Source organism: Ostrinia nubilalis, chromosome 17, assembly GCF_963855985.1.
Source record: "Ostrinia nubilalis chromosome 17, ilOstNubi1.1, whole genome shotgun sequence".
Taxonomy (NCBI): Eukaryota; Metazoa; Arthropoda; class Insecta; order Lepidoptera; family Crambidae; genus Ostrinia; species Ostrinia nubilalis.
Window position 1 is genome coordinate 2,722,473 of NC_087104.1, and position 21,645 is coordinate 2,744,117.

General features: G+C 34.9%; 2 protein-coding genes and 1 long non-coding RNA gene across 6 annotated transcripts in view; 2 read left to right on the forward strand and 1 right to left on the reverse strand.

The window, feature by feature from the left end:
* The window catches only part of LOC135079823 (phospholipid phosphatase 2-like), a 139,858-nt gene that overhangs the window by 72,156 nt on the left and 46,057 nt on the right, over nucleotides 1-21,645 (reverse strand). The window lies entirely within an intron of this gene.
* LOC135079822 (phospholipid phosphatase 2-like) overlaps nucleotides 1-21,645 on the forward strand; it is a 130,921-nt gene that overhangs the window by 28,125 nt on the left and 81,151 nt on the right. The gene's annotated exons all lie outside the window — the stretch shown is intronic.
* On the forward strand, nucleotides 682-3,347 carry LOC135079630 (uncharacterized). 3 transcript variants are annotated; one of them, XR_010258845.1, is made up of 4 exons: nucleotides 682-924; nucleotides 1,472-1,686; nucleotides 1,864-2,091; nucleotides 2,851-3,347. It is a non-coding gene; the product is annotated as an uncharacterized LOC135079630 (long non-coding RNA). The 3 variants fall into 3 exon arrangements; XR_010258844.1 differs by lacking the exon at nucleotides 682-924 and adding an exon at nucleotides 988-1,162; XR_010258843.1 differs by lacking the exon at nucleotides 682-924 and having other exon boundaries at nucleotides 988-1,686.

A 21,645-nucleotide genomic window follows, 5' to 3' on the forward strand; every position in this document is an offset into this window, starting at 1 on the left:
CATCAATGCAATCGAGCAGACAAAGGACATTGATAAAAATCGCCCTAAGATTTTCAAAGACTTAGTATGTACCATAATTTTATGTATATTTTATTTATTTACTTGCAAGTGTCCAAACCTATCGGACAAGTTGCAGTTCGAAAAAATATTTTAAAAGTATTTAAACGAAATCAAAGTCACCGACATATTGACAGAGCAGAGACAGAGATGCGCTTTTTTAATTCGATTTAAGTAAATAATGGTATGATCGATTAGACTAGAGTCTAATCATTAGACCTTTAGACGGGCGCAGATCCGCCGCGCCCGCAGCGCTTCAGTGGATTATTGCATTTTATGTATATTTAATCACATTTATTTACCTACATTTACATATTTACTCTTTTCTTTAAGTGTAGACACTGTTTATGTATAAGTCCACTATTGCATGCCGTGGCAACCTATAATTAAGTCAGCACTTAGATTAAGTTAAATACGTTGTAAATATTGATTGTCTTCCAGTGTATGTCTTGTTGGTTGTCCTATTAAATAAATAAAATAAATATTTATAGCAACACAATGTTTAAAAATAAAATTTTTCAAAAACGATCAATTTAATCGATTATGTCTATTCTAAATGGACATCCCTATTTGTTAGTCAAATTATTGTCATTCACTCGCATCACCTTTTCTCTCTCACTCACTCTTGCTGTGTTGCTGTCTTGCTTGATCCTTCTTTGTGATTCGTTTGTGTTTTAGCTTTTATTTTCGGAACTTTATTAACTACAAACTTGGCTATTCAAACGGACTCTGATTGATTGCAATAACGACATACTCAGCCTGGGATTTACTGTTTTTGTGTTGCTCGGCCAAGGCTCGGCTGGTGGTTCTATGGTGTTAGAAAATGAGCAACTTAATTATACACAACAATGGGCAGCACCTCGATCGGTAAGTACCTACATTTTGCTCTGCAATCTTATGAATAAGTACTAGCCTTGCCAAACTTCTGAATTGCCATTCTCATGGCGGGTTGTCTTGAAATGAATGTTCCGCTATTATCTGTGGTTCAACCCTGGACAGTGTGGACAGCCAGGCCCGATTCGATTGTAAGAAACTAGTCGATGGTACAGCGCAATGGAGGCATGAGCGAAACAACAATTATGTTGACAATCCAGCTGGTTTTGGTGTAAATCTAAGGAATTATTTACTTTGACACTATCTCCCTGCTCTCAATGAAAGCTTGTTTTGTTTTGTTTTTTGGAACTAAGACTACTAGATTATTATTTTTTGTAACTAAGTTTGTAACACGTCATAATTAATTATTATAACAACAATGCTTATTTACTAAAGCTGTTTAACCCTACCCTCTGACCCAAAATTCTACTAACAGCACATAATATTGAATTATCATTTTTTTTATGGTTTGCGGCTCAATTTATTCAACGCACAGGAGTATGTGTGGCATGGCATGCAATGAATCTATTTATTTTTACAGGTTACAGCTCATGATCTTATATGCACAACATGTTGGACCCAAGCCCAAGATACAACACAAATGCATCTACTTCAAATCTTAGCAGAAAATGTGTGCTTTGCAGTAGAACACTAGAGCCTAGAACACGTTCACATCAGCTCATGTCCCTGAGAACTAACACTCAACATCATATTAACATCAGGAACATAATTGTGGAACGACTAACTCCATTAGAGGTAATGCACGCTAAAGTCCTTATTTAATAAAATGTTATTGGCTATACAATCAGTCTAATTCTTGTAAAGTTATTGGTTTCTGTAAATTAATACTAAAATAAAATAATTTAAGTGCGGGACATTAAAAAACTGATAATTTTTTTAAACTTATTTCTAATTATTATTATTTTTAAACAGGTTACTGCAAATGACTACATCTGTGGGGCTTGTCACTCATTATTGCAAAGAGATACCACACCTACTTCACAAGACTCTCCAGATATGCCAACCGGTGCCCCGGTAGGTCACCAACAAGTTTGTGTTGGATGTGGTTGTTCATTATTGCGAACTTGAAGTCATTGTTTGGATACAGAGAATAATCAAGATATATTAAACATTGTTCGAAATTGGATTCAACCCAGAGAGGTAAGAGCCCTGCCAGTTTTATAATACATAAAAATAATTATGCCGGTTTATTATAATAATAAAAAAGGTTTTTTCCGAATCAGCCTTCCCATCCTTCAACTCCTTCCATTGCTTTCAATCTGCCACTACTCTCATCCATACAGGTTATACAGGGTGGAAACGATAAGTGATCTCACTCGATTATTTCTAAACTACACAAGATATCGAAAAACTGGTTACTCATCCTGAAAGTGCTTCACGAGCTCTTTCTAACGGTATCAGTAAATAGTTACAGAATTAACTGGATCTATCCGAAAATTCAATGTTTTCAGCCTCCATACTAAATGTATGCCAGCCACACAATATTAAAAGTGTTATAGATCACTTATCGTTTCCACCCTGTATAATACAAATAGACTTATATTATTAAAATATTGCAATATTATTACTTACATAATATTAAACATAATTTTTACTATTATAAAGCCAGTTAAAAATTCCCTGAGCCAAATAAACTCAGTAAAGTTTTATTTATACTTCCTGCATAACAACAGACTACTCTTTTAAACTACCACTATTCTCACTCTCAATCCTCGTTCCTCATTCATCCCTTTCGTTTCCTCCATAGACCAATCATTCCTCATCATTCAGCGTTCAAATCATAAATTATCTTTCATCACTCATCTTACTATTCCGTTACACACAAAAGTCGTTAATCCTATATAAATATTGCTCTTCTTATTGTTGAACTGTGAATCTGATGTTTTATTTTATTTTCAGATTCGTCCTTCAGATCTTCTTTGCCATAGATACTATCAGAGAGCACGAATTACTACAGTTGGTGCTTATTTAATGAAGCTGAGGACCGGTGATTCAGATGACAGAATAGCTACATTACTTGGCATTTCAAGGAGTACTCTTACAAAATATGTAATGAAAGCACGCAGTATGATGGAGGAACATTTCGTACCAGCACATTTAGGGTTACAACATATTAGTAGAGAGGAAGTAGCCCAAAGAAACCTTTATGTTCCAGTCTCTTTTCGGGAAGCCAGGAAACGATTTACCACAAAGAAAGGCTATTGTCATCATGGATGGTACATACATACATTTATGTGCAAAAAAGTAGCAATTATGCATACCAAAAAAAAAACTTATTCCCTATACAAATATCGGAATCTCGTTAAACCATTTATGGTACTTTGTTGTGATGGCGACATCATTGATGTATTGGGCCCATATTTAATAGAAAATGTAGAACATGACCATTAATAAATAATAAGTACCTACATACGTATTTTCATTTATACCTACATAACTGCCTACTTACCCTTGGGTCGGAATAAAGATATTTTTGGATTTAAATGTAAGTAAAATATATTAACTTCTTTTTAAAAAAATGTTTGGCTTTTCCGTAGGCATTCCTATTTTTCCAATACGCAAAGTTCTATTTGCTGCTATTCATACGGTTTGACAAAGGGGTTCTTTATCGATCTACGATTTAAAGTGTAATTAAGACGTCTCTCCTACATATCTATACCTACTTATAATAAATCTGTAGAGAGGTCAATTCTGTACATGAAATATAATTTTCAAAATAACTATCAGGGGGTGATACTGATGCCAAAAATGCAATCAGTAAAATTTTTGTCTGTCTGTCTGTCCGTCTGTATGTTCCTTATAGAAACAAAAACTACTCGACGGATTTTAACGAAACTTGGTACAATTATTCTTCATACTCCTGGGCAGGTTATAGTATACTTAGGAATTCTCACGGGAACAGGAATTAGCGGGAAAATCCTTTTGTATGAAAAATCTAAACCGCTTAAGTTAGACGCTTTAAATTTCGCACGTAGGTACTTTAGTAAACTAATTCCCACGGGAACGGGAATTCGCATTATTATACATATAATTCTTGACAATAAATAGTTTTATTAGCAACTAGCGGCCGCCCGCGACTTCGTACGCGTGGATCCCGTTTTACCCCCTTCATCTATCTTACGCGGTTTAGATTTTTTCGTTCAAATGTTTTTTCCCGTTCACGTGGGAATTTTGCAATATTCTGTTGTAACTAAGCTTTAAGTTTATTAAGATACCTACATGTCAAATTTCAAGCGTCTAACTAAAGCGGTTTAGATTTTTCATACAAAGGGATTTTCCCACGAATTCCAGTTCCCGTGGGAATTAGTTTACTAAAGTACCTACGTGCGAAATTTAAAGCGTCTAACTTAAGCGGTTTAGATTTTTCATACAAAAGGATTTTCCCGCTAATTCCTGTTCCCGTGGGAATTCCTAAGTATACTATAACCTGCCCAGGAGTATGAAGAATAATTGTACCAAGTTTCGTTAAAATGCGTCGAGTAGTTTTTGTTTCTATAAGGAACATACAGACAGACAGACAAAAATTTTACTGATTGCATTTTTGGCATCAGTATCACCCCCTGATAGTTATTTTGAAAATATATTTCATGTACAGAGTTGACCTCTCTACAGATTTATTATAAGTAGGTACAGTGGCGGGGCAACAACTAAATTTGATGTGGGCAAGACAGATTTCGCGAGGCCCTGTTCTATGGCGACCTGAAGACGGATTTTATAAAATAATAAAAACAAACAAAACAATTAACACTGCCAAGTTTTTATTCATAAAATACAAATTAGATTAATAAGTATTAAATGAAAAATTACAAATCGTTAATATAAAGGTGGAGATATACATTTCTTAAAGTGTATCTTAAAAAACATTAGATTTCTTTATTAAAGGAACAGAAATTTCCTGCTTTTAACGTTACTAAATTCCTTAATTATGGTATCGTAATCCAGCCTAGATGCCAAATCTGATTCAATTGATAAAACAGCCAAAGCTGAAAGTCTTTCTTGGCTCATTGTGTTTCTCAAATATTTTTTTATTAATTTTAATTTTGAAAAACTTCTTTCAGCAGAGGCTGTACTTACCGGAATTGTTAATAAAATTCGGATGACAATGTAAATATTTGGGTAAATTACTTTCAAGCTATTTTCTGTTATGTATGACAGCAGCTGTTTCACGTCTTTAATGAAGTTGGGTAAATTCGGGATCATTGTATTTAATTCTTCATATAATTCAAATGGTTGGAAGTCACTGCTCTCACCCACACGCAGGACGTTATGTAAATCATTACAGTGTTTTCATTACAGTGTTTTAATATTTGCTCCTGTGGCATATTTTTTAGCGCGCTTAAATCATAGAGAAAACCAAAGTCTTCAAAATGTTGATTTAAAGACGTAAATCTTAATTCCATATTGGTTATTATAGAATCAATCATGGCGTAAAAAAAATAATCGAGCTGCTTTCATAATCGAACATCCTTTTCTTTTTGGCTACTCTTTTATTCTTAAACTCTTTTGGCAGGTCATAACAGCTTTTCTCAGTAAATTTCCGAACATCAGACAGGGATTTCTCAAATCCAGTTTCCCGATACTCTTTTATCCATTCACAAAATGTGTGTAAATGTTCAAGAGCAATGCTTAAATGAATTTGTACTGATTGCCATAATTTACTTATTATATTAACACGCAATAATATCTCATACCACACATGTAAAGATACGATAAATTCTAAACTTAACATTTCATTTAGTATTGAATCGCAATCACTGAGAGTGTCTGATTGCTCCGTTTGATTTTTTAATTTTTTTATGCATTTTTGAGTCGCGAGGCCCCTTGTACCGCGAGGCCGTAGGCGGTGGCCCACATCGCCCACGCTTAACGCCGCCTCTGAGTAGGTACCTATAGAAGATAGAAAATGGAAATGTAGGTACTTCTGTTATGCTAATAACCTCAAAATCTGAAGCATTTTTCCTATTGTAACAAATCTCCCGCTTATCCGTGCTTTAAGTATCTACACTAATATTATAAAGAGGAAAACTTTGTTTGTTTGGTTGTAATGAATAGACTCAAAAACTATTGGACCGTTTTTATTAAATTCTTTCACCATTCGAAAGCTACATTATCCACGAGTAACAGGCTAAATTTTATTTTGGAAAATAATAGGGTTCCGTAAAATATGTAGGTACCTAATGTAGGCCACGCGCGCGAAGCCGCGAGCGAAAAGCTAGTGGAGTATAAGGTGACAATCGTTAAGTAATTTCACATATAAAAATCATTATTTCATTGCTTGGGGGTCTTGGGGCGAACGATGTATGGACGCAGAACAATATCCTTTATTTTCAAATTTAGCAAAAAGAATTCTGTGGTTATAAAATACCTATGCTTATTTGCACCTAGTTTGTCAATCACCATGTTAATTCCATGCTTTCTATCCAGTCGACTGCTCTAACGACAAGGGTGGGCAGTCGTTGAGATGACAGCGCGAAAATCGTCGGCATCCACTAATTATGACCCTTATGTACCACTATATTGACAAAGTTCTCCGTCTTCGTACGCGATATTGGAAATTTGGCATCTACCATCGGCTGATCTGACATTAGGCGTAGTCTGGCTTTGATATTCAATTTTCAACTGTATTACCTTGACAATCAGTTCAAAATTGATTACTAGAAAATTATTTGACAGACGATTTCTACTCTCGACAAATGCATTTGAATTAGCCCACTGGTATTAAATTAATTTCTGTTTAGTTAAGCAGCAAAGTTAATAGTCCGTGTGATTCCATACTAAAATACGCTAAAGGATAAACCAAAATCCAGGTTATGTGAGCAAGAGCAACTCAGTTTCAGCTGACTGGCAATTCATGAATTTTGAACAGCCGTGGAAGCCAGGTTACATAAACTTTTGCTGCTTACCCTCGCCATGGACCAAGGACGTCAGCCAGATCATTCTGAACAAAATGTACACATACTAAAAACAGTCGAGTATTAAGTATTAAGGGACTATTAGTAATTTGTGCAATACAAATTACTAATCTTTTATTGAACAAAAGAAAGTAACTGTTACTTGAACGGAAACTTCTACATTTCACTCAACTGACACCATTTACGATATCGTCGTCAATTCCAAATCTATCATGCCTATAGTTAAGCCTAAGATAAAAGAGAAGCTGGTTCTCCCCTAAGGGGACTGGTAAGAGAAATGAAACTCATAGAAATAATACAATAGTGACTGAGTTTCTTGCGCTGCTTCTTTTCAGCACTGGCCTATTTATTGTCCTGAATCAATGTTAGGGTTAATACTGGGACGTGTAAAAGTGCTTTTTAAAAGCCTAATTGCATGAATAAATGAGTTTTTAAATAGACAGATGGGCTGGCTGATGAACCACATGAACTGTGAGGTTGCCCTTATTCCGGCTTTGTTAAAATTAACTAAAGCTCTCGTGATATTGTGAGGTATCCTGGAAGTGGGTTATGATGATAAAGAATAAATACTATTGAAGTCCGTGCCTAAACAATTTGCGGTTTGTAAATAAGATATTTTTGCGTAAAATCAAAACCGAACGGTATCACTGATGCTTTATTTAACTACCGCTTTATATCGTCTATTATTGGTGTTCGCTTATAAAATACTTACGTTTCAATAATATCAGTTTGTTTTAAATGATTTTATATGCTCTTGTTTGCACACTATACAAATGTGAAAATTAAATACCCAAATTGACACGATCTTCGATCCAGCTTTTAATCCGGCCCTGTGCTATTCCCTTATCGATTTTCAATTGTTTTTTTAATTTTTATTTTCTTATCAGTGTTTTTATGACGGGCCGATCTTTGACCCGGGCCCTAAATCCGGCCCTGCTCGCCTCAATTAATATGGATATCTGCAGCTGTCCGTTCGTCTGTCAATCTCGCGCGTAAGTAATGGCCCGATCATTGATTTAGTAGTGGCTCGGTGATAATGACTAGTACAATAACTTACCATGTGCGCACCAAAAACAAAACAATATAGAAAACAATCAATAGTTTTAGTGTGTAACTATGAAATATCTCCACATTTTGTTAATTAAGTACTTATTTAATGATTATAAATGCAGTGATACATTTGATAAATTAAAACAGAATTACCTAAAGGTAGAGTTGAGTTTTGTCGCAAAAAAGCGCTTTATGTTGTTTAGGGAACCTAACATTATTCATGAAATATTACCTACATACGTACTTTTCATATTCATTAAGATATGTTTTGACTTCGTTGTTTTTGTTTCTGTGGATCACTACTCGTATTTAAAATTAAAGAGAGTGAAACTTCTGGCTGAGGCTTGTAATGAAACAAAATGTGTTTTTAGGCCATGAACAAACTTTAAAGGCTTTACACTAGCTAGGCACAAGATAATCCCGTAAGAAGCCATAAAAAATATGTAGGAAGCTCGAAGAAACCCTGAAAATAATGGGGGAAATTCAACACTGAGTACGCTACGAAAACTTACTTAAATTTCATTAACTAATAGAAATTTTAAATTAATTCTATTGATTTTACCGCCACTAAGAAATTGATTGACGTCGTTCCTGTTTGTTAGTTTTGTGAGATAAGTAAATCATGTAAAATTCAACTTTCTTTGCGAATTATTTCAATTATTATTTTCTATTCGACTCATAGAAACTATTTAAAAAAAAAAGATATTTTTCAGCCACCATTGTCCAGCATATTATTTTTCTTTCACCTCTTCCGAGTCTTGAGCTTCTTCGAAGCTTATTTAAACATGCTTCTGCCCGCGGCTTCGACGAAATGAGTAATTCCAAAAAAAGCTCCTTTAGCCTCATCATCATCATTTCAGCCATAGGACGTCCACTGCTAAACATAGGCCTCCCCCAATGATTTCCACAATGGCCGGTTGGTGGCGGCCTGTATCCAGCGCCTTCCCGCTACCTTTATGAGGTCGTCGGTCCACCTTGTGGGTGGACGTCCTACGCTGCGCTTTCCGGTACGTGGCCACTCCTTTAGCCTAATTTCTAAAAAAAAAAACCAATAACTTCCATAGAAACTCTTCTGTTACTATGCAATCAAGTTATGCTGAATTCCCGTGTAAACTTGAGGTGCGCGCGCGCAGCGATCCCGGGCTTCCTGCGCCATCCGGAATGCGCTGGTTTTAGCTTCTTTGCCTATTTATTGTTAGCGCCACGTTAGGGTTGGCATTTGGTAGCATATTTTTAGTTTTTTTACAAGTATTCCTCTCTTTAATGTTAATAAATCCGTAGTTAAAATATATTAAAAAGTAGTGGTAAGCTTACTATAATCTCTCATGCTACCTTTTTTTCTTTACTTTCTAAGAAAGGAATATTTCTATTTCATTACTTTCATTTCTCACTTAAAATTTTATTCGATTGTTTAGATTTCCTATACAAAAGTTTGATGTAGATCTTATTGAAACCAAGACATATCGATAAGACGGTTAGCAGAAATTAATGTGTATTGTGATTATGAAAATCTGATTCAAAATCATGAAATCTAATGGGAGTACCTGTCCAAAATATCGATAGCTGCTCGAATGCACAAATAGCACCTGACTTATTTCACTTAGAGAAGAGGAATAGGTCAGGTGCTCTTTGGGCGGGTGCTCAAAGTTGAATACGTGTAAATAAAGATTGAATGTAGAGATTAAAAATCGCTTTTTACGACAGATTCAACTCGCAGTCAGCCCTAGCATTGTTTGTGTTGCAGTCACTGTTCCAAATGCGGCTTTACGTAACTCTGATAAAGGTTCGCGTTTGTTGTTTGTTGAAACTTGCGTAATATGTTGTGTACGTAATTAACATTGTTGGTATTGTGAATTCGTTTTGTTTACGTTTTACGCAGCGTGGTATGGTCGAGTCGGTTTTTTGCTATGAGTTTTATACTTCAATGAGTTATTAATAAATTCGACGAGTGATTCAAGGTTCAGGAGTTCTGGGTTCCATTCCCAGATGCATCAAAGTATGGGTAGGACAAGGTGGGAATTCAACAGTGGACAGCTTAGTAACTTTGATAATGGTTATGGTGATTAATTTGTATAACTATTTGCAAGTTTGTGTATTATCTATCATATCCATATCAATATTTATCTAGTTAGAAGTGCTATAAGTATGTATAAGTTTTGTAGACTTATTACGTCATAGATTAAACAGAGCAGTGACACGGATAGTTGTTATTCTTCGATGGTTTTAATAGACTGGTCCTTACAAAGGTACTGTTAAGTAACAATGGGTCACAAATCTTTGACAGTGATGTAACTAGAGAAAGAGTCATTAGTTATTGTTAAAATTTAAATGTAGAAACATTATGTGTGCTTAGAAATATTTGTTTGTATAGTTGCCTGGTAAATAACCCTTTAAAAGTCGTAATATAATTTAAAAAAAAATTTTTGGACCTTGACAAGCGAATAAGGTTACAAATATGGTGGGAACTATATTCCCACTGCCTTGTAAAAAGTTTAGGTAATTGAAATGGACGGCTCGATTCGAAGGTTATAGCTTCTATTCCTAGTTTAAGCACACAAAATAAAAGGATTAAATTATGTTCATGATACATGTAAAAGCACATTTAAGTTTGCCCTCGGCGAGAGTCAAACCCGCGACCGTAATTGGCATTATAATCCATTAATCTAGCACAAATAACTGTAAGATTATCACGTTACCTATTTAGAAATGCTAATTAAAATTAATCTTCCATAATAGCTTACTCAAGAAGAAATGTTAGAGTATGCAACTTAGCGAGGCGCCAGGCGGCCGCCTTTGACTTCCGCAAAGCCTGATTTTGTACTTTAATCACTATAGTACAAAGTCTAAAGTCCCTAGAATAAGTGAGTCAGGATATCTACAGATGAGTGCACACATATGCAAACTTAACCACGCATGCGATTAAATACTAATCCATTGATTTAAAGTCGAAAATCGACCGATTCGAGTGCATTTCGCATTGTTGAAGCTAATTGCAGTTGCAGGTTATAAAGTCCGCTATAAATAAAGTATTGTTTGTATCGAACGCGTTGCCATGGCAACGGGTTTTTTTTTTTGCAATCGTAAATATGCCAGTTTTGTCACAGGCGTGGAATGGTTAAAAATAAAAATTGCATGTCGAAAGGCCGTTTGTAAATCGTAGGGGTGTTTGCAATAAATATAAATTCCTTTCTGCAACGGGAATTTATTTCTATTGCATAATTATATAATTAACTTTTTTAAAAAATAAAACCGACTTCAAATGCGTGAACACAAAAAAAAACTAAAAATTAAAAATATTGCGTATAAAAAAGTTTATCCCCAATTTTCCACCCTTGGGGGTGAAATATTTTCTTCAAATTCGCATGAAACCACCCTTTTGATAATACCTATTCAACAAAAAAATAATCGTTCAAATTGATTTATAATCGGCAGAGATATTGCGTATAAAAAAGTTCATCCCCAATTTTCCACCCTTGGGGGTTATTTTTTCTATTATTAAATTTAAATGGGACCACCCTTGAGGTATTACCTATACGCCGAAAAAAGATTTGTTCAAATCGGTTCATAATGAGGATCAGTACTGTTGTAGAAAATGCAATAAAACTAGTATCTACGTTAATCTTTAAGACATAAGAAAGATATATCTTTTTGAATTATCCAAATCGGACCACTACTTACGAAGATATTAAGTAATAAACATAGGCCGTTTTTGCCGCTAAAAGTCAACGTACGCAGGGCCGCGTGACGTCACTATATCCGAATCGAGCGCAGCCGGCGTACTATTGGGATGGAAAATATTTTTTTCCAGCTAAACTATCAGTTTTAGAAAAAATCTTTTAATAACATTTATTCATCAAAATAAAGTAACCCATCGACCAGTAATTTTTAAAAGTAAAAATTTTGAAAAATAAGTATCGCTATGTCCAAAGACCACATTTTCATAGGATTCGATGGAATGCGGAGACGCGGTTGGGGTGAGTGTAACTTTATGATTGTTTGTATTGAACATAATAATACATAATATGAGTGCTAATAACCAGTTTCTGGCCTAGGGGGGGGGGGACTAGGGGGGGGGATAAGTAATACCCAGCTTTTAGCCTGGGGGAGGGGCAAGCCTTACACAGCTTCTGGCCTTGGTGGGAGGGGGGAGAGGCAAGTCATACCCAGTTTCTGGCCTGGGGGGGGGGGGGGGGGATTAAGTCAAACCCAGCTTCTGGCCGAGGCCAGGGGGAGTCATACCTAGCTTATGCTTATGGATTGGGGGGAGGGGCTAGCCTTACCCAGCTTTTGGCCTGAGGGGAGGGGGGGATCAAGTCATAACCAGTTTCTGGTTCTGGCCTGGGGGGGGGGGTAAGTCATACCCAGCTTATGCTTATGGGCTGGGGGGAGGGGCTAGCCTTACCCAGCTTCTGGCCTGGGGGAGAGGGGGGGGGGGGTCAAGTCATACCCAGTTTCTGGCCTGGGAGGGGGGGGTAAATCATACCCAACTTAACACGTAGGTTAAACTCAGAAAAACTAAATAACAGGTAGGTATTGCGTGTACATCGAAATGATCTTCATAGCAATGTCTTGCTTGTAGCCTAGGCAGAGTGTATCTGCCTCAGCTATACCTTATTGTTAGAAGTAAATAAATTAATACTTATACATTTTTATATTTTACTTGGAAGAAGATATGACTAACAACACCTTATGAACACTTTATTTGAATAAATCGCAAAATATACCACCGCGGAGACCCCAATCTCGTCTCCGCGTTCCATTGAATCGTATGAGCGTATGGATTTTTTGCGATATTTTTCACAATTTCTATTTTTTAAAATTACCTATCGATAGCTTACTTTATTCTGATGAATAAATGTCATTACAAGTTTTTCTCTAAAACTGATAGTTTGGCTAGAAAAAAATATTTTCTATCCACGCAGTACGCCGGCAGCGGTCGGATCGGATATAGTGACGTCATCGTTCCCGCGCCGGGCGGTCGGTGAACTTTTTTAGTAATTTGGCCATAACTTCGTCAATTTTTGTCGTAGAACAAAAATTTTTGGACTGTATATTAAGGATTTCTTAGTCCTATAAATCTGCATTCACAGCTAAAAATCGAAATGATCCTCATTGGCGAAGTTATCGCGTAACAAACATAGAAAAAAAAAAAAAAAAACATACGGGTCGAATTGAGAACCTCCTCCTTTTTTGAAGTCGGTTGAAAATATTGCATTCCTCGTATAGGTTTTAGTCATAGGTACCTACGGAACATACTCGTAGTAGTTTGATTTTTGTTTCGTCGACTCTTATAATCATAATCATAATCATTTATTCATTCATAAACATGGGTATTACAGGATGTCACATACAAAATATTCTTAGGTACAGCCATGATTCACCTTTATGGTATATGAATACAAAATTGTCAGTTTGAATATTATACAAATTACTTACAGGAAAAAAAAAAAAAAAAACAATGTATACAGTTATTTTTACATCTTGTCATCAAAGAATGTTCTAATGTCATAGTATACCTTTTCAGTGAGGAAGCCATTGAGCGCAATTTTAAACCTTTTAATATCATTAATTGACCTGATATACAATAGGATTTTATTATAAATTTTTGGTGCCATGCAGTTTACACTCATTCTTCGGAGAAGGGTTTTGCATTGATGAGTAAATTTCAGTGTGCCCTCACGACGACTTCCGACAGTATTCATTTCAAAATAGTGTGGGTTATTGCGAACAAAGTTTGCAACTTCGGATATGTACATAGACGGCAATGTCAAAATTTTATATTTGCGAAAGTACGGTTCACAAGAATCATCCTGCTTTAGACCGAACATAGACCTAAGGCATTTTTTTTGAGCTTTGAAGACCCTCTGTTTGTCAGTAGTGTTAGCCCAAAACATTACCCCATATCTTAAGGTTGATGCAACATATCCATGATAGGCTGTCAGGAGTGTTTTTAGACTGGCAATCTTCCTTAGCTTAAGGAGAGCGTATGAAAATTGATTTAGTTTTTTTATTATATCATCAATATGAGGTTTCCATGTCAGTTTATTATCTATGATCAAACCTAAAAACTTTGTAGTTTCGACCTCATTAATTGAGTTTCCAGAATAGCTGATGTTAAAATTCAAAGGATCGTTATTTCTTTGTTTAAAGTTTATCAAATGTGTTTTCGTCAAATTAACGGTTAAATTATTTAATGTCAACCATGTAATTAAAGATGTCAATGTATTATTTATGTCTAAATTAATATTTTTCTGATCGTCATAAGTGAATAGAACGGTACTGTCGTCAGCGTAAATAGTCATATGATGATTAGTTGCATATGGAAAGTCATTTATATAGATAATAAAGAGGAGAGGACCTAATACACTTCCCTGTGGCACTCCATAGTACACGAGTCTCTCTTTAGATCTATAAACTTTATTTTCACCAGTTTTAGGATCAATTTTGTTTATCTGTGTGATTTGTTTTCTATTGGATAAATAACACTCAATTAGCTTTAGGGCGTTACCTCTTATTCCATACGTTTCTAATTTAATAAGTAAAGTACCATGATGAATGTTGTCAAACGCTTTAGTCATATCCATAAATAGCGCTAGTGTAGGCTTTCGATTGTCAACATTTTTTACGACCCTTTCCAAAAATTCATAAATAGCTATGTTAATTGTTTTATTTTTCCGAAAACCGTATTGATGTTTTGAAAATATGTTATTGACTTCAAAAAAATTGTTTATTTTATTATATATGATGTATTCTATTATCTTTGAAAATATTGAAATTAATGAAATAGGGCGATAATTTTTTAAAAGTTTTTTGTCATCTTTTTTGAATATTGGAATAGTAATTGCCAATTTTAAAATATCCGGAAATGTTCCTTGTTCTAAACATAAGTTTATAATGTAGCACAAGACTGGAGCTATTAGATTACCTACTGCTTTGATAATTTTAGTGGAAATATCATCGAAACCCACACTGTTAGTGTTTTTAAGTGATTTTATAGTTTTGAGAACATCAAACGGGATAATTGGTGTCAAAAATATTGAATTACGTTGACTATTTGGAATGTAATTAGGTTTGGGTTTGTCATTAGTAACCGGTTTTGTTGAATTTGTAAAAAAGTCGTTAAATGAATTCGCTATTTCTGTCGGTTCAGTTACTTCTCTATTACCACTATTTACTATACTGGTAATCTGTTCCCTAGGTAGGTTACTATTATACTTATTAATTATTTTCCACGTTGCTTGTGATTTATTTTTTGACTGAGCTATGTAAGAGTCATTCTGTGCCTTTTGAGTAAGATTTATTATTCTCTTGTACAGTCTATTATAATTAGTGAAAACTAATTTGTTAGTTGATGACGGGCATAGACGATAATTCCATAAAAGATGACAACGTTTTTTACTACAGGTTTTTATGCCCTTAGTAATCCATTTCGGTTTGTTCAAAGTAGAGATTTTTACTTTGATTTGAGGAAAACATAGCTTATAAAAAAGCGTGAAAATGTCATGAAATGAGTTGAATGCTTCATTTGGATAGGTTGTCTTATATGATTCATTGAAGCTCAGGTTTTTGATGCAGTCTATAAACTTCTTTATATTATCAGAAGAAAAATCTCGATGGTAAGTATACCAGTGTTTTAGCCGACAAGTTTTTTTGACAGGTATCTTAAGAGTTTGAGCAGAGTGGTCAGAGAGTGCTAACTCTATAACTTCTCCTTTTACACCACGGATATTATGTATCATATTATCTAGACATGTCTTGTGCAAAAGAAGTTGAACGAAAAGTCATAAAACCTTGTTGGTTGATATTTACTTATTTATTTTGAAATTTATAGAAAGTAGGTTCTTACAAAAAACAAATTAAGATTGAGAATTCTAGTTTGTAATTTTGAACACACAGCGCCACACTGGCCACTAAGAAAATTTCTTCTTTTTTTCGTCGACCGATTTCGTTATTCAATTATTTCACTCTCGATTTTTTGTAATATTTCCCACGACTCGAATTTGTAATTTCTAAAATAATACCATTGTTTTTTGTTACTTTTATTGTATTACTTACTTCTTATCGAATTCAGAGTTCTAACTCTAAGGCTGAGTTGCACCAACTTACTTTAACCGTAACTATGACAATAACCGATGTTTTTTGTATGGACTTGGACAGAGATTTGACGTTTGTTAAAACTAAAGTAAGGTGGTGCAACTCAGCCTAAGACAAATTATTTTTTTCTCGTCGACCGATTTCGTTACTCAACATTTTTTCTTTCACTCCTCTCGATTTTTCTTGCAATAAGTATTTCCCACGACTCGAATTTTGGTTTTGTAATAATCTAAAATAATAGTTTTTTGTTACTATTCTTGTATTTACTGATTTCTGAGTTGTATAGAAAGATTTTTTTTTGTCTCTAAGTACAATTTAACATCATCGCTACATTATTAAGTGTTCACACAACGCCTAAACACAGCTTTTCGATTTATTTATCGATGATAAATCTCCCGCTACGCATCTACGCTTACTATCAGCGCCTCTGCGCGCGCGCATAGAGGACTTAATTGTACCGACACGCCCTTTACGCTTTTACAGTTAAGTCGTAAATCAAAGCCGACTTTAAACGATGAATAGAGAGATTAATATGGAGATAGAGGATGTTCAATTATAGAAAATAGCCTTTGTTGTCTGAAGAATATTTCATTAATAAATTAATAATTTAGTGGCACATTTGAGGTGTTATCTCTAAAGTAATGCTTTACTTCTTGCCTGTTGGCGTACTGAGGGCCTAGTGTGAGTTTACATATGACGGATTGTACAGCGCCCCTAGCGGAAACGTTCAAGAACTAATATTTTAATGCGCTCACTAGTGGAGGAAGTTTGGTGTAAACTCACATTCAGCCCACTGGACATAGTATTAATTTGTTCCAAACAGTTTTCATATGTTTCTACTAAACTACATCGAATACTCGTACTTGACACTGCACTGGTTATATGCAAACCGCACAAAGCCATAAACGAAAAAAAAACATCGAAACTTTCATTTATTTTTCTACTCGTTCCATTTTTGAATTCTTATCAGCCATTTAAAATTTAAAACGACCCGCGCCGCATCACACACTCCAATGAAAAAGTATTGTTTAACCTCTAGTTTGTTTATGTTCTTTTTACGATTTCCACGTCTCAATCTAACGTCAAACGTTACTTCAACAATTAGGTCAACAATTTTACATAATAAATACATAATTTAACCCAAAACAGTCTATAAAATGCCCCAATAGTTATAGAAAATGCACGAACTCACGTTTAGCAGCTATTTAGGTTAAAATAACCATCAAAATAATATAAATAACAACGCGTTTTTGGAAAACCGCTACTTTATGAATGGAGATACCAAAAAGGGAAAATAAAATGAACTGCACAAAAGACTGTCATCTTTTTATTTAGATGTTTGTAACGGTAAGTTTTTTATACGGTCGACATTTTGCGTGCTGAAATCTTGTAGAGTTAGCTCTACGTATTTAAAAAACAAAAATATCATATCTAGCTCTATACATAGACTTTCGGCAACCCAAGCTTTTTTAAGAAATAATGATTTACTCCAAAATCTATATAACTATACAGGGTCCTTCTAAACTAGCTACATTCCTTTTAATGGGGGCATCTATACGGTACACTGAACAAGTTCACCAAATTTGAGTATGTGTTTTATAATGATTTTACAAAGTTACATTTTCTAACAAAAATAAAAATTCATTTCGTCTTACATAATGGAACATGCTGTATTTTTTACTCACACAACAAAGCTGTAGTGTATTCATTCTGCACAGGAACACGAGACACAACACACACAACGCTCACTACCACTGCACACTTTTTTGTTGTTTACACTCACGTCATAACAACTCACAGCAGTCGTCACAGCTGATAGCCGATTAGCTGATCGACTGATTGGGCAAGCTATCACTTTAATGTTACAGGCCTACTCTCATATCGTTGTCTATCCTTATTATCTTATGTTAATCACAGTAAAACGGACTCACGATACCATCGAAAAATCAACCAGCAAAGGCCATGATTTTTAAGGCGCGTCTTAGTAAATTTATTTGCATTTGTGCATCTGTGCGTCATAGTTCACTTCACGAGCACTACAAAACGCACCTTCACACAAGAAAGCTAATCAAAAACTGAATTAAATCAAAGCTCACGCGCCGACAAATGCCGACAAGCCGCACGCCTTTTGTTGACACAAAGACGCCGACGCCGCCAAAGCAAGAGCCGAAAAGTTGGCATAAGCGTACAGTCGACGACAAAAAAGAAACTTATTTGTTTATTATTTTATCTGCTTGCTTTCGATTTCAATTGATTCGAATCTAAATTATGGTGTTGTGTATTTCATGGTAAAATATCCTATAACAGATAATAATTAAAAATTAATCGAACTTATTGTTTTGTGAAGGTAATTCAATGGCCTAGTCAATTATTTAGAAACATTAAATTAGACTATTGAAGCAAATAAAACTCTTCAATTTGTTTGTATTGATATTCCATTTATCCTAAATCAAAGTCCATTCTTAAATTAATCGTTAATGTCATCATTTCTATTACAATAGAAAAGTAGATGAGGTAGGTAACTAGGTACCTAATTAATTAGTTAAATAAAATTTCCGAATCATTTTCGTTCCAACTTGGTATTTATTTATGACCTATCTTATTATCCTGTGATTTAACAATAAACACAATTTTAATTTGAATAGTAAAAAAAAGTTTGTTGCATTTCTTAATTTTATTTTGGTGAGTGTACATTGCGCTAGCCGGCGGCCGGCGGCACGTGTCTAAAAGTTCGTTTGCTGCGCGCCGGCTAGTGTTGTACGATACGACACTCGAGTCTTGGAATCTTACTTATTAAAAGTTTGAAGAAAATAAAATAGCTATGAATTAAGACTGTGTGTTTATTATTTTATTGGACCGTTTTAACTTTTTGATCACGAAAATCGTCAGTCTTTAGATGGATACTTCTGATTCGATTATTTGCGTTTAATGCAATTTTATTGATATTACATTTGTATTGTGCGATTTATTTTATTTTCAATTAGGATATAACATACGGATGATGATATGAAATCACTCATTATTGCCTATTAGTATACACCAACTCAAGTTCATGTCATGATTCAGTCTAGCTCAAAGAACTTAAAATACTCGAAAGGACTCGGAAGACTCAATTATTCCCTTATTCATGTGACTAACGAGTCCTAGTCTTAAAAATAAACTCAAGTCTCAAAATAAAGACTTTAAAGACTCGAGGTTCTTACAACACTAGCGCGGTCGGCTATTGGTGGCTATTGTGAGGGACGGCTGTCTTTGATACCACCGACTCCGCCACGCATAAATAAGGATGTCAACTCCAAAATTCTTTCTAATCTTAATAATAATAAAACTGTCATTATTTACTTTTATAATTTTTTTTTGTTTCTACGATGATTTTAATGATTATTATTTCAGTTTAAAATTGATAGTTGGGAACAATTATTTACTTATTTACTTCGGAATACTAAAGACTGCCGATAATCACAGGTAGATAATTCGATAGCGTTTAGTTTCTGCTATGATCGAGTCAATTACGAATCACATTTTTATTTAATTTGCTAAGGGGATATTAAGCGATTAAAATTAACATGAAAAATGTGCCTGCTTTATCGTAATAATAACCGTAATTCTAAATTTCATAGTCATGGTAACTATCCCATTTGTGTATGGCATAAAAATAAGTCATTGATTTCGGCAACTAACTTTTTTGCTTCGTTTCGTTGCTACGTTTGAAATAAAAGATTTTTACAAGCGCAAAAGTATTTTAACGAACTTTTGAATAAACATCATTCCATTAAGGCCACTAAATAAGTACTTACCACATAAGATTTTTTTATGTTACCAAAAATAAATAAACTTTAATTTTCTGCTTAATTTAATTCCTTAAATAACTAGTAGTAGCCCTAGAATAGCTTGTGTGGCGCCCGGTCCGTCGTCCGGCGGCACTCTTGTGTTCGCGGCCAGTGGCCCAACGGCAGCACAAGCGCAATGGCGGCCATTACGTAAGCTCGTGTGCGTGCGGATTTTTGTCAGTGTAGTAGTGAATCAGCTGAACAGGATGTTGTATTGGGTTGATAAGAAATGAAGTTGTTTCCTTAATTATCTCGGAAACTAGCCTGAATTTTTGGCTCAAACTTTGGGAACGTATTCAGTGTGACGTATACATGCTCCCATTAAACGGAACGTAGCTGATTTAGAAGGACCCTATATAAAAGAAAGTCGTGTTAGTTACACCACTTATAACTCAAGAACGGCTGAACCGATTTAGCTGAAAATTGTCAGGGAGGTAGTTTAGAGCCAGGAGAAGGACATAGGATACTTTTTATCCCGTTCGAAATTTAGAAAAAAGTCTGCTTATTTATTGCCATTAAGGCGGAACAAAGTTCGCCGGGTCAGCTAGTAGAAAATAGAAGCGAATTCCAACTATGTATTGTTAATCGCATAGATAGTACCTACATAACTTTTTAAAGTAGGGATTCTTTTTCTTCTGTTCCCATTATTTGGGGTCAGCTCTCCTTGTTCTGAGGCGCCAGGATATAATAAAGGATTATTGATTTGGTGCAGTCCTGTTGTCCCCCCTGCTTGGCCCCCCTGGGGGAGCCAACAGGATTTCGAAATCCTGTTGTCCCCCCTGGCTAGGGGAGACAACAGGACTAGATTTTTAATCAATGATTTGAGGACTGTTGTCCCCCCTGGCAAAACATGATTTAAAAACCATATATTTTATTAACATCATTTTTGAAACACCTACTGAAGTACCTACTTGACTGAATGCCAAATTGCCAAACTGAATACCTAACCGTTTGTTAAATAATAATTACCATTTTGATAACGAAAAAAATAAGGTGTTGGTGCCGATACTGACACCTACAAACTTGAAATTTGGTAGGTAGGTTCCTTATAGAGTGTAGACATCTGCCAAGAACGGATTTTATTAAACTATTTATTTAAGGATATGAAATAATACGAAGGACATAATAGGATTTTACGAAATTCCACACATACGAAGTCGCGGGCGGCCGCTAGTTGAATCACTGAGCAAGTATTCAAATCAAAATCAAATAAACTATTGAAACTACTAAACGAATTTTTAGTAAACTTTACAGAAGATAATATTTTTTATACATGAGAATAGCATACCTTTAACTTAGCTTTTGCCCACGGCTTTGTCTGCGTAAAATTTTGTCTGTCACAGAAAAAAATATAAGAGCGCCTTCCTGTTTCAAAAACTGACATAAAACTATCCCACGTCCTTTCCCGGGACTCAAAACCATCTCTACCAAATATCAAAATCGGTTCAATGGTTTAGGCGTGAATTCGTAACAGACAGACAGATAAAGTTTTTCGCATTTACTTAATATTATTTAGTAGGGATAATTCATAAAGATTTGTTAAAAGCAAGTAAAGCAGATTTTGGAATAGTCAGAAATAGTACCGGTACCAACAACTTATATTTTTTTCGTTAACAAAATGTTCATTATTATTTGACATACGTTTAGGTATTTAGTTTGGCAATAAGTATGGCATTCAGTCAGGTACTCCATTTTCAGTTCATCTTAAAAGTTATAAAAATATATGGCTTCTAAATACTCAATGTTTGCCAGGGGGGACAACAGTCCTCAAATCATTGATTGAAAATCCAGTCCTGTTGTCTCCCCTA